The sequence below is a fragment of the Bos grunniens genome, chromosome 28 (assembly GCF_055505025.1).
Source record: "Bos grunniens cultivar Pamir isolate PY7600 chromosome 28, Bosgru_T2T1.0, whole genome shotgun sequence".
Classification (NCBI taxonomy): Eukaryota; Metazoa; Chordata; class Mammalia; order Artiodactyla; family Bovidae; genus Bos; species Bos grunniens.
Window position 1 is genome coordinate 3,261,792 of NC_141192.1, and position 12,615 is coordinate 3,274,406.

The following is a 12,615-nucleotide window of genomic DNA, read 5'->3' on the forward strand; positions in this document are numbered from 1 at the left end:
TTGATGGGGAGCCCTGGAGGAGACAGGCACAGTTGTGCCGGTGTCCTGGGGCAGAAACAGCTTGGCTAACTCTGAGCCATTTGCTTGGTGAGATCCCAGAGAGCCTTGGCCTGTGGACAGTCTTATAGGCAATGAAGAGCCACAGAAGATCCTAAACAGGAGAAAGTTATGATCATATTTAGCAGCAATGAAAAGACTGGGTTGAGCAGGGGGTAACAAGAGGGACCCAAAACCAGTGTATGTGTGTGCGTGTGTGCGTGCGTGTGTGTGTGTGTGTGGCAGGGCGGGGGGTGGGGGTGGCACGCTGCTTCAGTAGAGCAGCAGGGACTGCTCAAGTTAAAACCAAGCAGAGGCCGGGAGGATGGAGGATGGCTGGGAGGTGAACTGTTCAGACCTGGTGAGGGACAGGATGTTGGAAGTAGAATCCAGAATGACTGCCGGGTTGATGGCCAACTAAGAAAGGACGGAGGGAGGGAGCAGCAGTTCAGGGATAAAGATGATAGAGTCAAGGTGAGGTCACAGGAACCCAGGCTAGTGGCTCTGCCGCCTGGATTCGATGTTGCAGGAAGCAGGGCTTCTCGAGCCTTCAGTTCCACTCCCGTGGCATCTGATGTTCCAGCCCTCCCCCACTGTAAGTGATGCGGTTTCTCCATTCAAGACCGAGATCGAGGATCTAGGAAGCCGTTCCAGACTCCACAGGCTCCCTGCAAACCCCTCCCCACAGTGAGTCTCTTTAATGGCAGAGTTCAAAAACCCAGACCCAGGGACTTCCCTAGTGGCCTAGTGGTTAAGAATCTGCCTTGCAGGGGATGCCGGTTCGATCCCTGGTCAGAGAAGTAAGATCCCACGTTCTGCAGAGCAACTAAGCCCAGATACCACAACTACTGAGCCCAGGTGCCATAACGAGAGAGTCTGTGCATAATGAAAGAGCTTGCGTGCCGTAACTATTTTAAGACTCAATGCAACGAAATAAATATATTAAAACAAAAACAAAAACCAGACCCAGAACTTAACCACGTGCACTTGGTCAAGTTGCTAACTTCTCTGTGCCTCAGTTTCCTCAAATATAAAATGAGAATAAAATGTCTATACCTTGGCTTAGGGGTGGGGGTGAAGCAGCTGGATGTGATATACAGAGGGAGCAGAGGGAGCCTTATTCTGATGGTATAGTTAAGTATCTTAATGGTGGTGATACTTTCGCGTAACTACACGTGTGATAAAACTATATAGACCCCTCCCCCACCTCAGTAGACACACACACACACCGGTGTGTATAACTGGCAGAATCTGAATCAGCTTTGTGGATTGATTGTGTAAGGTCAGTTTCCTGATTTCCATGGTGGGATGTAGTTATGTAAGATGCTAAACAGGAGGAGGCTGGGTGTAGAGAGCCTGGGACCTTGCTGTACAATTCCTTGCAATTTCCTGTGAATCTAGAATTATTTCAGAAGAAAACTTTTTTAAAGTACATATCCCATAGTGTTTGGGGGATATGATAATCTATATCTTAGGACAATACTACCCTGTGTTAAGTATTCTGTAAAGTTTAGCAATTATTATAGCAACGTCTCTACACAATCAAGAAATAAAAGATCAGCGTATTTTAAAAAGTAGTTAGCTACCTTTTCAAACGATATACTCGGTATGTTTTTTAACCTTCAGATACGTTTTCAGCCAGAATGTCTCTAAACCTAGATGAATGGGTCCAGCTGTTTATGTTAAAAAGTATGACAGATACGGTACTTTCTCCTAGTTTTGTGACTTGCTGGCCGTTCTGTGGTTTACTGATTGATGATTAACAACCGGGTCCCTTGTTTCTCAGAAGTATTTCAGCTGAAAAAAAACATCGAGAATATTATTTGAAAGTTGGCAAGTGTGGTGTTGAACTGCCCATTCGACACTTCGTGACTTCTTGGACCCCTGTGTGTGGCACTCCCGCAGCCCTGGTGACTGTTCATGTCTCTGCCCACCTTCTGTACGGCTGCCTTTCGCGTGCCCTGACCCAGACCAGGTACAGGAACATGACTGCTGACTGATGGAATGGAAGTCCACTCTCAGGGGAAACTTGTTAATTCCTTCAAGAGCAACTGGTTATTCCTGGGATAGCAATAGGAGTAAGTTTCATATGTGAACATCTTCCACGAGACACAAGCAACATGAGATTCTTAAAGTCATCTGCTGAGTTTCTTTTTAGAAGTAGAAGTGGGAAGGGCACCATCAGGGTATTGGTTCAATCTCCCTGACACCCAGTGTGCAGACCTTGCACTCCCATTGTACCAATGTGGTGAGCGAAGCGCAGAGGGGTAACTTGTCTAAAGTCACATGACTAGTAGCAGATGGAGTCCAAGGTCCATCCTGGGGAGTCCCCCTTCAGGGTCCCATCCTAGGCTGCCAACAGGAGCTGAGGCGGGTGCTGGGCACCACAGCTCTGAGACACGGAGGGGCGCAGACAGAAATCCCTCAGCTAGAGACATGCATCCCGGGTAGGAAGGTTGCTCCTACACCACAGAAGTGCAGTCTGCTCAGTGCCAGCTCAGAACAAAGATGCAGATAAAATTCTTTATGAGTGACCTCAGCTAGACTAAATCTCTAGATAAATTAGGATGTGGGGAGGAATGTGGCAGGGGATTAGTGGTGGGGAGTTGGATGACCCAGGTCACCTCTGAGAAGCCTGCCCAGGTACAGAGGCTCCTCTGACAAGGGAGCCTTCAGCTTAGGAACTTCTTTAGACGCAGGGCTATTGTTTAGGTCCTTCCTAAACAAGATGTGGTCCATGGACCAGCTGCATCAGCATCATCTGGGAGCTCGTTGGAAATGGAGATTCTCAGGCCCCACCCAGAACTGCTGAAACAGAATCTGGTTGTAGGAATATGTCCTGAGGGATTCATGTCCACGTTAAAATGCAAAGCAGTGCTCCCAAGTGAGACAACACCAGTGGTATGCAACCCTGGGCTACGACCTCCTGAGACAGCGACTTAGGTCGGCGCACGCAGGACCTGGTGCTGGGCTTCTCAAGATGCGTGATAAAATAAAATTATGAAAAAGCAGCAACTCAAAAGCAGGAAGGAAGCTGAAAGTGATGGCAGAGAGAGGCAAACAGTGGCAAGACACTGAGCCTAGTTCTCAGGCTGCAAGCCAGGCTGTAAACCAGGGCCGATTGCCCGTGAGCTGATTCTGGCCCATAAGAGGTACTTTGTTTGGCTCATGGAGCATTATTTATGCATAAAAGATTTTACCCATAGATCTCAGGTGGCGCTAGTGGTAAAGAACATGTTTGCCAATGCAGGAGACATAAGAGATGTGGATTTGATCACTGAGTCAGGAAGATCTCCTGGAGAAGGACTTGGCAACCCACTCCAGTATTCTTAGTTGGTGAATCCCATGGACAGAGGAGCCTGGTTGGCTACAGTCCGTAAGGTTGCAAAGAGTCGGACACTAATGAAGTGGCTTAGTATGCATGCATTCAGTGGAGATTTCTATATGGTGAAATTGGGGCTGCTTTCCCCATACAAACAATGAACAGGAGCTCAGTAATAGCTGCCCCTTTTGACAGAGCCTGAGTATCCTCTAGTTAGCCAGAATCCCCACCTTTTCCTACTGCCCCATCCCAGCCTTCCTCCGCCCGCCCCCACACCCGCTTTTTCGGTACACCCTACCTGTCTGATCTCTCGATAAAAGTTTGAGTCTGTGAACGCTAGTGTAGATGATGAAAAGACGGCTAGAAAATGATAGCTACTGTGTGTTGGCCGAGTCATTCGACCCCTGCATTGATTTGCCTTGTGCAGCTGTAATTTAGGGCGAGGTGTTCCATCACGCTGTCTGAGATTCAGTTCTGGTTCAGCCTCTGCCCAGGTCTGGGGTCCTGAGGGAGTCACATTACCCCTTAAACGTCAGTCTCCTCTTCTGTAAAACGGACTCAGTAAAAGTAGCTTCATGTAAAGCAGTAAGCCTTGTCCCTGGGACACAGTGGCCGTAGCCGATTAGTAAGATGTCAGTCACTGTGGTTACCATGGTTACCAGAGCAGAATCACACACAGGCCTGCAGGTGTTTGGTCCCTGCATTGCTGAAATACAGGCATTAGTTAGCAACACTCCACCAGAAGGCACACAGAGAACATAAAATGTCAATTCAGTGAAGCCGAATATACATCTCAAATAGAAATCATATACATACGGAAAGCACGAAATGAAAACATAAACTTACGAAATATAAAGGTTAAAAGTATTACCTTCTAATAAAAATTATTAGTAGATGAAATTAATAAAATGGTATTCAAAAATAATAAACCAAGCCCTATAAAACAAGGACAATTTTGATAATAATGAACCCTTGAAATGAAATCACACTATTTGATATTATTTTTTAATCATGAGCATATTTTGGTGCCCATTTTTTCTAACTGCTATAAAATTTTTGAGGAGATTGTTCTAAATTTCAAACTAATATTATCCTATGAGTACTTTATCTTCAAATAATCTTTTTTCTTATTCAGTATTCTAGAGGTTTTTTCTTTAACTCTTTTTTTTTTTTTTTTGGTTAGCAGGGGCTACATCTTTTAATTGCTCATGAGCCCAGTTGTATTTCATAAAAAGTATTTCCAGTTTGTCTCACCTTCTGCAGTGTTCTCCTGGGTAGGTGACCCCATGGGTCTGGTGGATGGGCTGCAGGGAACAGCTGTACTTGAAGGCCACTGGTTTAGAAAGTCTTTGAACCAGAATAAGGATTTATGATGTGATAGAGGCGCCTTGGTTCTTTTCCCCGTGTGGATTGTGGAGGAATAGAAAACCACTTTCTAAATAAGTTTTCCTTACAGGATCCAAACTTCTGTTGAAGCATTTCCCCAAGTGTAAATGATTCCGATTTTTAAAAAACATATCACAAAATACCTGTAGTTCAGTGTGTTTTAAAATCACACTATTCTGGAATTCCAGAATGTTAAAAACTGGAGTTACAATCACTAAATAATCACTTCCACCAGATTTGGAAGTTCTTGTCAAGGTCAGTGACACCTTCCTGGGTCCCAAGGGCACAGCTGCCCCTGACGCTTTTCTGCAGACTTGCATTAGAGGAGACAGAGCCTGGGAGGCTGTGGCTGGGAAAGAAGGAGGATCGTTAGAGAGGTCATCGTTGTCCTCCTGAAATTCACGTCCAGCGGAAGTCTTGGAATGTGGCCTTATTTGCCAATGCAATTAGTTAAGATGAGCTCTGGAATAGGGTGCGTCCTAAATGAAATGACATGTCCTTATGAGAAGAAATCTGGACACACAAGCACTCACAGGGGAGGTCATGTGAGGATGAGGCAGAGACTGGAGCGGTGCAGCTGCAAGCCAGGGAAGGCCAAGGGTTCCCCACGACGCCAGAACCAGCAGAGAGGCCCGGACAGCCTTCCCCAGGGCCTGCAGCGGGGAGCACGGCCCTGCCAACCCCTCCATTGGACTTCTAGCCTCCCGAACACTAAGGGAACAGGTTTCTGTTGTTGTAAGGCACCCAGTTAGTGGTAATTGTTGACAGTAGCCCTGGCGAAATGGGACAGCCATGCAGTTAGGAGTGAGGTGGCCAGAGCAGTGGTCCTTTGGCAGCAGGACTGACTTTCACTGGCCCGGAGAATTCAGCCTATGTTCTTAAGGCCCCCACCCCCGAAGACCTGGCCTCACCTCCGTCCTCTCCTCCCTGGAGGGTCCCCCGTCCTCCTGCACAGCCCCTCCCTCTGAGCAGCCTGCTGCCCCAACCATGGCCCATCGCTTGCTCTATCTGTGGCGCTGCCTGGTCACTTCCAAATGCTGCCAGTGGTCCAGTGGGAAGAACAGAGCCCCAGGAGCCCCAGAGGACTCCCGGGAGAGGAAAGCCTTCTTCCTGGCTGTGCACTGGCCTTGAACAGTCACCTCATCTCCTGAGCCTCATTGGATGGTGACAGTAATGACCCTGATGGGCCTGGGCAGGGATGCAGGATGCAGCCATACATCATCCGTGCTCCTACACGGGAGGGCCCTCTCCCACCCCCAGGAAGGAATGATGAGAATCCGGGCATCGTGGAGAGCTAGGCCTTTTCTGACCGACCACGGCAGTGCTGGAGCAGGTGGGCCCCAGAACACACCTGCAGTGGGTGGTGCCGTCCTCTGGGAACTGCTGTCTTCGTCTCACACACACACACACACACACACACACACACACACACAGGCCGGGCTGAGTCAGGCAGGGGGCTCGCGTCTGTGGTTTCCCGTGTCTGGCACAGAGTGGCGCTCCACAAATAGCTGCCTCAGGAATGATGTTGGAGAGGGAAGGACAGCCCACCAGATGTGTCGGGACCAAGTGCTGCCAGACCAACCCGCTGCGCAGGAGCCTCCAAGGAGGAATGTGCAGCGTGGAGGGCTTTCTTTTCTTTTAAATTGAGAGAGGCTGTCCTCCTTTGTTCTGTGAAGGGTCACTTAAGTGGCCTCCTTAGAGATGCAAATACAAGGCCAGTAGGCACCCAGCGTCCTGGGACCAGCACTGGGCGGGGACCTTTTGTGCCCAGTAGTGGTGGGCCCTATTTCGTATCTTTGAGTGGCTTGGCAAAAATCCTGCCCTTCTGTGGCGTGCAGCGGAAGTGGGGTCCGTGGGGAGAAGTGGGGAGGAAGAGAAATGTGTGGACGAGTTTACACAAAGAGCCCAGGCTTTCCAGAAGGGATGAGATGGCTACCTCACCACTGTGATTTTCCTTTTTTTATTACAACAAGAAACATTACATCCCACCTGTGAGAGCTCAGGCACGCAGGGAAGCCAGGGTCTCACGGGACAGTACTGTTTCTATATGCCGTGCAGCTGGCACTTTCCACTCTGTGATTCTATCTCGTTTTTAAAACTACAGGCCAAGACCCCTTGAGTTGATTTCATGACCCCTTATTGGGTTGGAGTCCATAGTCTGAAAAGTGCTTCTTGGGATTTGGTGGTCAGGAGACCTGTTGGGTGGACTAAGGCCTGGCTGTGGGGAGGATGCTGCTGCCGTGGAAATAGAGACTTTGGTGTTGGTGAGCTCCAGCTGGGACTGTAACTAGGGAGATGAAAATGGTGGTCCCTGATACTAGAGCTGGGTCTGATCAGGTTATCTGAGGCCAGCTTGCCCTGGAAATTGTGTCTGTGTGTGATCTGACAGAGCGGAATACACTGGCTTCTTCACTCTCGCCCCATCCAGGTCATGTCACAGAGGTGCTGTGTGTCCCTGGAGAGACTTGCAGGCCCTCTATACCCCCTTGGGGATATCTCCGAGATGCCCAGCAACCCATTTGCACACAGCTATAATCTCATTGCCACCACCAAGGCCAGCTTGGGAGGAGCCTGCCCCATGCCCACCGTCCAGGGGCAGCCCTGTGGTAGTGCTCAGCAAGAGAAGCCATAATCATACCCTAGTGCTCAGTCCTTTAGTCATGTCCAACTCCTTGTGACCCTTTGGACTGGAGCCTGGCAGGCTCCCATGTCCATGGGATTTTTCAGTCAATACTAGAGTGGGTTACCATTTCCTTCTGCAGGATGTCTTCCCAACCCAGGAATCGAGCCCGTGTCTCCTGCATTGCAGGCAGATTCTTTATCCACTGAGTATACCCTAGAGGTCCTGCCTGAGTCCTCCAGTTGAGGGGAGTGCTGAGGCCTGAGCAGAACACCCTGGAGAAGTTGCTATTTCCACAGCAAAATCTTGGGGAACAGGGACTTCACCCATCCTGGCACCTATGCTTTAGACACATCGCCAAGGCCAGCTTCTGCTAAGAAACCTGATGGTCATCAGGATGGGACAGAAGTGGCCTGGACACTTACCCACCGGAACCAGAATCGGGAGGCCAGGCTGTGCTGCCCTTTCTCTTTCCTTGGCTAGGTGGCAGCAGCAAGCAGAAGTACTTGAACCCCTCCCTGTGGACTCGGTCATCCCCACTTCTCTCCTTGGGCTGAGATTCTCCCAGTCCGGCCCACCATCTCCCCTCCCCTTGCCCAGCAGTCTGGCTACAGTTCTACACTATGAGGGAAGTCTGCGGGCCGTCCTCACTCCGTTGATCTCTTCTCTCAGTGCCTCAGTTAATCCTCACAGCCCTTCAGCACCTTCAGCCCCATCCAGTGCCCCACTGAAAGACTGAGGGTCTTCGAAGGTTGGAGTTCAATTCCGTTTCAGTCAAGGCACTACAGAGGCCAAACACAGGCTTGGGCACCAAATGGCCCGGCTGCCCCTCCAGGTACCTCACCTCTTTGAGCCCCAGGGTGGCAGTCAAGCTCGTCTTCCTGTGGCCATGCAGTTTTGCAGCCTCCCTGCAGTAAGATAGGTCACATGACTGAACTCTGGACAGTGGAATGTGGGTGGGAGTCTGGTTGCAGTCTGCTCGCAGCCCCTAAAATCCCCTGAGAGCTCTGTGTTCCCTCCTTCCTCCTCTGATAGACAGGATCCAGGGGAGGACTCTGAGATCCTGGAAGGAGCCTGAGTCCCTGCGTGACTGCGTGGAGCGGAGCCCTCTCGTTCGTTCCCCCACTTCACGCTGACCTGCTTGAGGTGGTAACCTAAGCACAAAAGTGTCTGTTTATAGAGTTAGGACTCTGAGATTTGTGGTTGTTGTGTAATGTCAGCCAGCATCAATTTCTGATTAACCTGCGGTTTCCTTGCCTGTAACATGGGGTTCTCTATACTCAGTCTCAGGGTTGTGTCTATGACATACAGTGTGTTCAAGTCACCAGTCCTTGGGGCTGGTGCATTGCAAGCATTCAGAGCATCACCAAGTAACTGAGGTCGCTCCCTTGCAGTCAGTATCTGCAACAGCAGTGGAGACAACACAGGAGGACCGACTAACCCCCAAGTTATAGCGCCCTAAGCTGATCGGACCAGAGGCAGGTGGGCCACGCTCATGGCCGAGGGGCGAGCGGGGATACTGGGAGTCTTCAAAGGCGCACAGACCCCCAAGTTACAGCACCCTGCCTTAAGCTAAGCGGACCAAACAGCAGGTGGGCCACACTCATGGCAGAGGGGTGAGCGGGGATACTGGGAGTCTTCAAAGGTGCACAGATCCCACCTATGCAAATGCTTTGTCACCTGGATTTTTGCCAATACTGTGGAGACTAGCCATTATCTGTAATGGCTACAGGGCCGTGTCTGTAATGGAATGCTGAGCTGAGGGGATTGCAAGTACTGAAAGAGTTGAGAGCCGCACTGGAGGCAGGCTCCTCAGTTCAAATCCTGTCTCTTTCACTTACTAGCTGTGGGACCCCAGGTAAATCACTTAGCAGTTCTGTGCCTCAGTTTCCCCATCAGTAAAATGGGAGTTTTAATGGTGTTCTGGTGGAGTTTGGTTTAATATATGTAGAATGCTCAGTGCTTGGCATACAGCAGGTGCTCAGTTCATGTGGCTCTTATTACTGAAGGAGGTATCCCACTTGGTGACTCCTGGTGAAGCAGCTGAGACCACCTCTGCACCGTAGCCCATGGAAAGGTCTGATGCCATCACAGCCACCAGAAAGTGCCCCCCAGCCCCTGTTCCCTGCAGCAGCTGCTGCAGCTGGTCTACCTGGACAGGAAACAAAAGCCCCCAGGACCGCGTCTGGGGGCTCCTGCTCTTTCCCATGCTGCATTTCTCCTGGGGCTGGGGGAGTAAAGAAAGAAAAGCAGAAAGAGCAGGTGGGAGCAGGGCTGAGGGTTAGACTCCGGGAAAGACAATGAGCTTTGTAAAATTCCTCTTGGGCAGTCTAGCCAAGTTCAATGGCTTCAGGCCACATGAACAGCAAGAAAAATGTAGCCCAGGAATTTCTCCCCAACCATGCCCCTTGTCTTTCTCTGTGAGAATTTGGAGCTGCAGACACATTCCTTCCATGAACAACGTCCGCAGCAGCTGAAGGCCCATTGGCCAGAGCTGGGGAAACCAGCTGGCCATGCAGCTCTAGGGCCCTGCCCTCAGGGCACCCCCCTCCCTGAGGGCTGGGCACAGCAAATGTGCAGGAGAATAGGCTCTGGCTGGCAGACTTCAGATAACCACCGCGTCAGAGACTGGCCCTTCCTGGGCACTGCGGCCTCTCCTGAGAGCCAGCTGTCCAGACAGTTTGTGCAGCTGCATTTCCCTAATCTGTCACCCAGAAGTGGAAACTAGACATTTTGGACAGAATCCCCACCTCTTAGAGATGGGAATTCACTTTTTTTCTAAGCCAAGTACTTCCCACATCAAGAGGAAACAACTTCCCAATGCTCTAAATTTCTTCTGAACAGAGGGCAAACTACATAAAGCCCAAGGGCCAAATATGGCTTACCACTTGCTTTTGTAAATAAAGTTTTATTGAAACACAGCCACACCCATTTGTTTCTGTATTGTCTATGACTGATTTCATGCTACCAGGGCAGAGTTGAGTAGTTGCTATGGAGATAACGTGGCAAAGTTTCAATACATTTATAATCTGCCCCTTAAAAAAAGTTTATCAATTCCTTGTTTAAAATAGAATGTATTACATTCACTTATACTTATACTCATGTTATTCCACAAAGGGTTTGAAATGGCTTCTAATGAGAACACTTACCATGAAGGTAACACAATAGTAATAATTTTATAAATTAAAGACCTGAGAAAATGCAAATAAAAGTAGAAAAGTAAAATCAGGAAACAAAAACATAAATGTGAAAACCTACTTTGGGGCCTTCATACTTGCCAAAATTGGACTTTAAAATTTCCCTGAGCATCCTGATAGCCAAAGGAAGAAGAGAAATGAGACTTAAGTCTCATTAAGAGAAAGGAAAAGACATACCAATCCGTATGGAATCCACAGCCTTTTCTAGCACAAAGCAGTGTGGGCTTGCTTCAAATAAACCCTGTCTTCCCCAGAATGACCTTCTTCATTAAAGAAAGAAAAGAACCCAGAACAATGAGTCTGTAAAGTGAATACCACCAGTGCTGTTGAGAGATAATGGGGGTGTCTGAGGGAGTTAGTTAACATGTTTAACCTGATTGAGGCTGTTGTTCAGTTGCTAAGTCACGTTTGACTCTTTGTGACCCCATGGACTACAGCATGCCAGGCCTCCCTGTCCCTCACTCTCTCCTGGAGTTTGCCCAAGTTCATGTCCATTGAATCGGTGATGCCGTCCAACCATCTCATCCTCTGCTGCCTTCTCCTCGTTTTGCCTTCAATCTTTCCCAGCATCAGGGTTTTTCCCAGTGAGTCAGCTCTTCTCATCAGGTGGCCAAAGTATTGGAGCTTCAGCTTCAGCATCAGTCCTTCCAATGAGTATTCAGGGTTGATTTCCTTTAGGATGGACTGGTTTGATCTCCTTGCTGTCCAGGGGACTCTCAAGAGTCTTCTCCAGCACCACAACTTGAACGCGTCCATAGCTAAATCCAAATCAGTTGGCTTCCATGTACTGAGGTAATCGTGCACAAAACTCATTTAGAGAGATTGTCGGGGAGGCCTGTTTCCTGCTTATCATATTTCTACATCTGTTTCAAAGCAAAAACTGAGGTTGACTGGGGAAAGCCCTGACTTGTCACTAATTTAGCTTTAGTGCCCGGCACATCCTAGGCCCTGAAGAAATGCTTATGCGGAGTGGATCTAGCATCTCTGGACTTCACATTTCCCATGGTAAATGAGAAGGCTGTATTAGAATGGATAAAGTCCCTTCCAGTCCCAGAACATCTGTGAGTGTTGAATGTATGGCATATGCACATTGGATTTTGGCCAAATTCCTATCACAGATCAGAACTATGATAGGAGGAGAAGACGAGAGAGGGGAACAGAGGCCCCAAAGCAGGAGGCGGGGGGCTGGTTGTTAAAAGGTGTCCTGTGGTGCTCAGTCTACCCAGATTCAAGGACAAGCTCCCCCACCCTCCAGCTCTGTGACTTTGGGAGCTCATATAACCTGGGCAGGTTCCATATTCTCACCTCTAAAGTGAGCGTTATGCCATGTCACCATCATGAGGCTGCCGTGAAAATTAAATGGGATACCAGCACCCATAGGGGTAGATTTGTAAAAATTAAATGAGATACCAGCACCCATAGGGGTAGATTTGTAATAAGCATTGTACAAAGTGCTTTTATCTTCAAGAAGCCCCCTCTAATCAGGTGTCAAGGCTAACAGTGAAAGTGAAAAAGTCGCTCAATCGTGTCCGACTCTTTGCGACCGCATGGACTATATAGTCCATGGAATTCTCCAGGTCAGAATCCTGGAGTGGGTAGCCTTTCCCTTCTCCAGGGGATCTTCCCAACCCAGGGATCGAACCCAGGTCTCTTGCATTGCAGGCAGATTCTTTACCAACTGAGCTATCAGGGAAGCCACCAGGGAACAGACACTACTCTGAGAAGCTAACACAGCAGTGAGCCTCGCACGGCCTTACTGACGGATGCCCTCTGATGCCCTCCAGCACTCCCCAAGGGCTATTTTTTTCACCATAAGTCTCATCTATGGACATGCCTTAGACCTGCGGGGGCCTGCATCCCCAACTCTGCTCCTTCTCCCTTCAAAATATCTACCATAGAGTTAAGAACAGAGGCTCCAAAACAAGACAGGCTGGATTCTAATCCCGCTCGGCCGCTAATCAGCTGTGAGTTACCTCACCTCCCTGTGCCTCAGCCCTCCTCTGTAAAGTGGAAACAATGATGACAGGGAACACACGGGACTGCTCTGAATTTCC

General features: G+C 49.1%; 1 protein-coding gene across 17 annotated transcripts in view; it reads left to right on the forward strand.

Moving 5' to 3' along the window:
* The window catches only part of ARHGAP22 (Rho GTPase activating protein 22), a 179,292-nt gene that overhangs the window by 83,219 nt on the left and 83,458 nt on the right, over positions 1-12,615 (forward strand). The window lies entirely within an intron of this gene.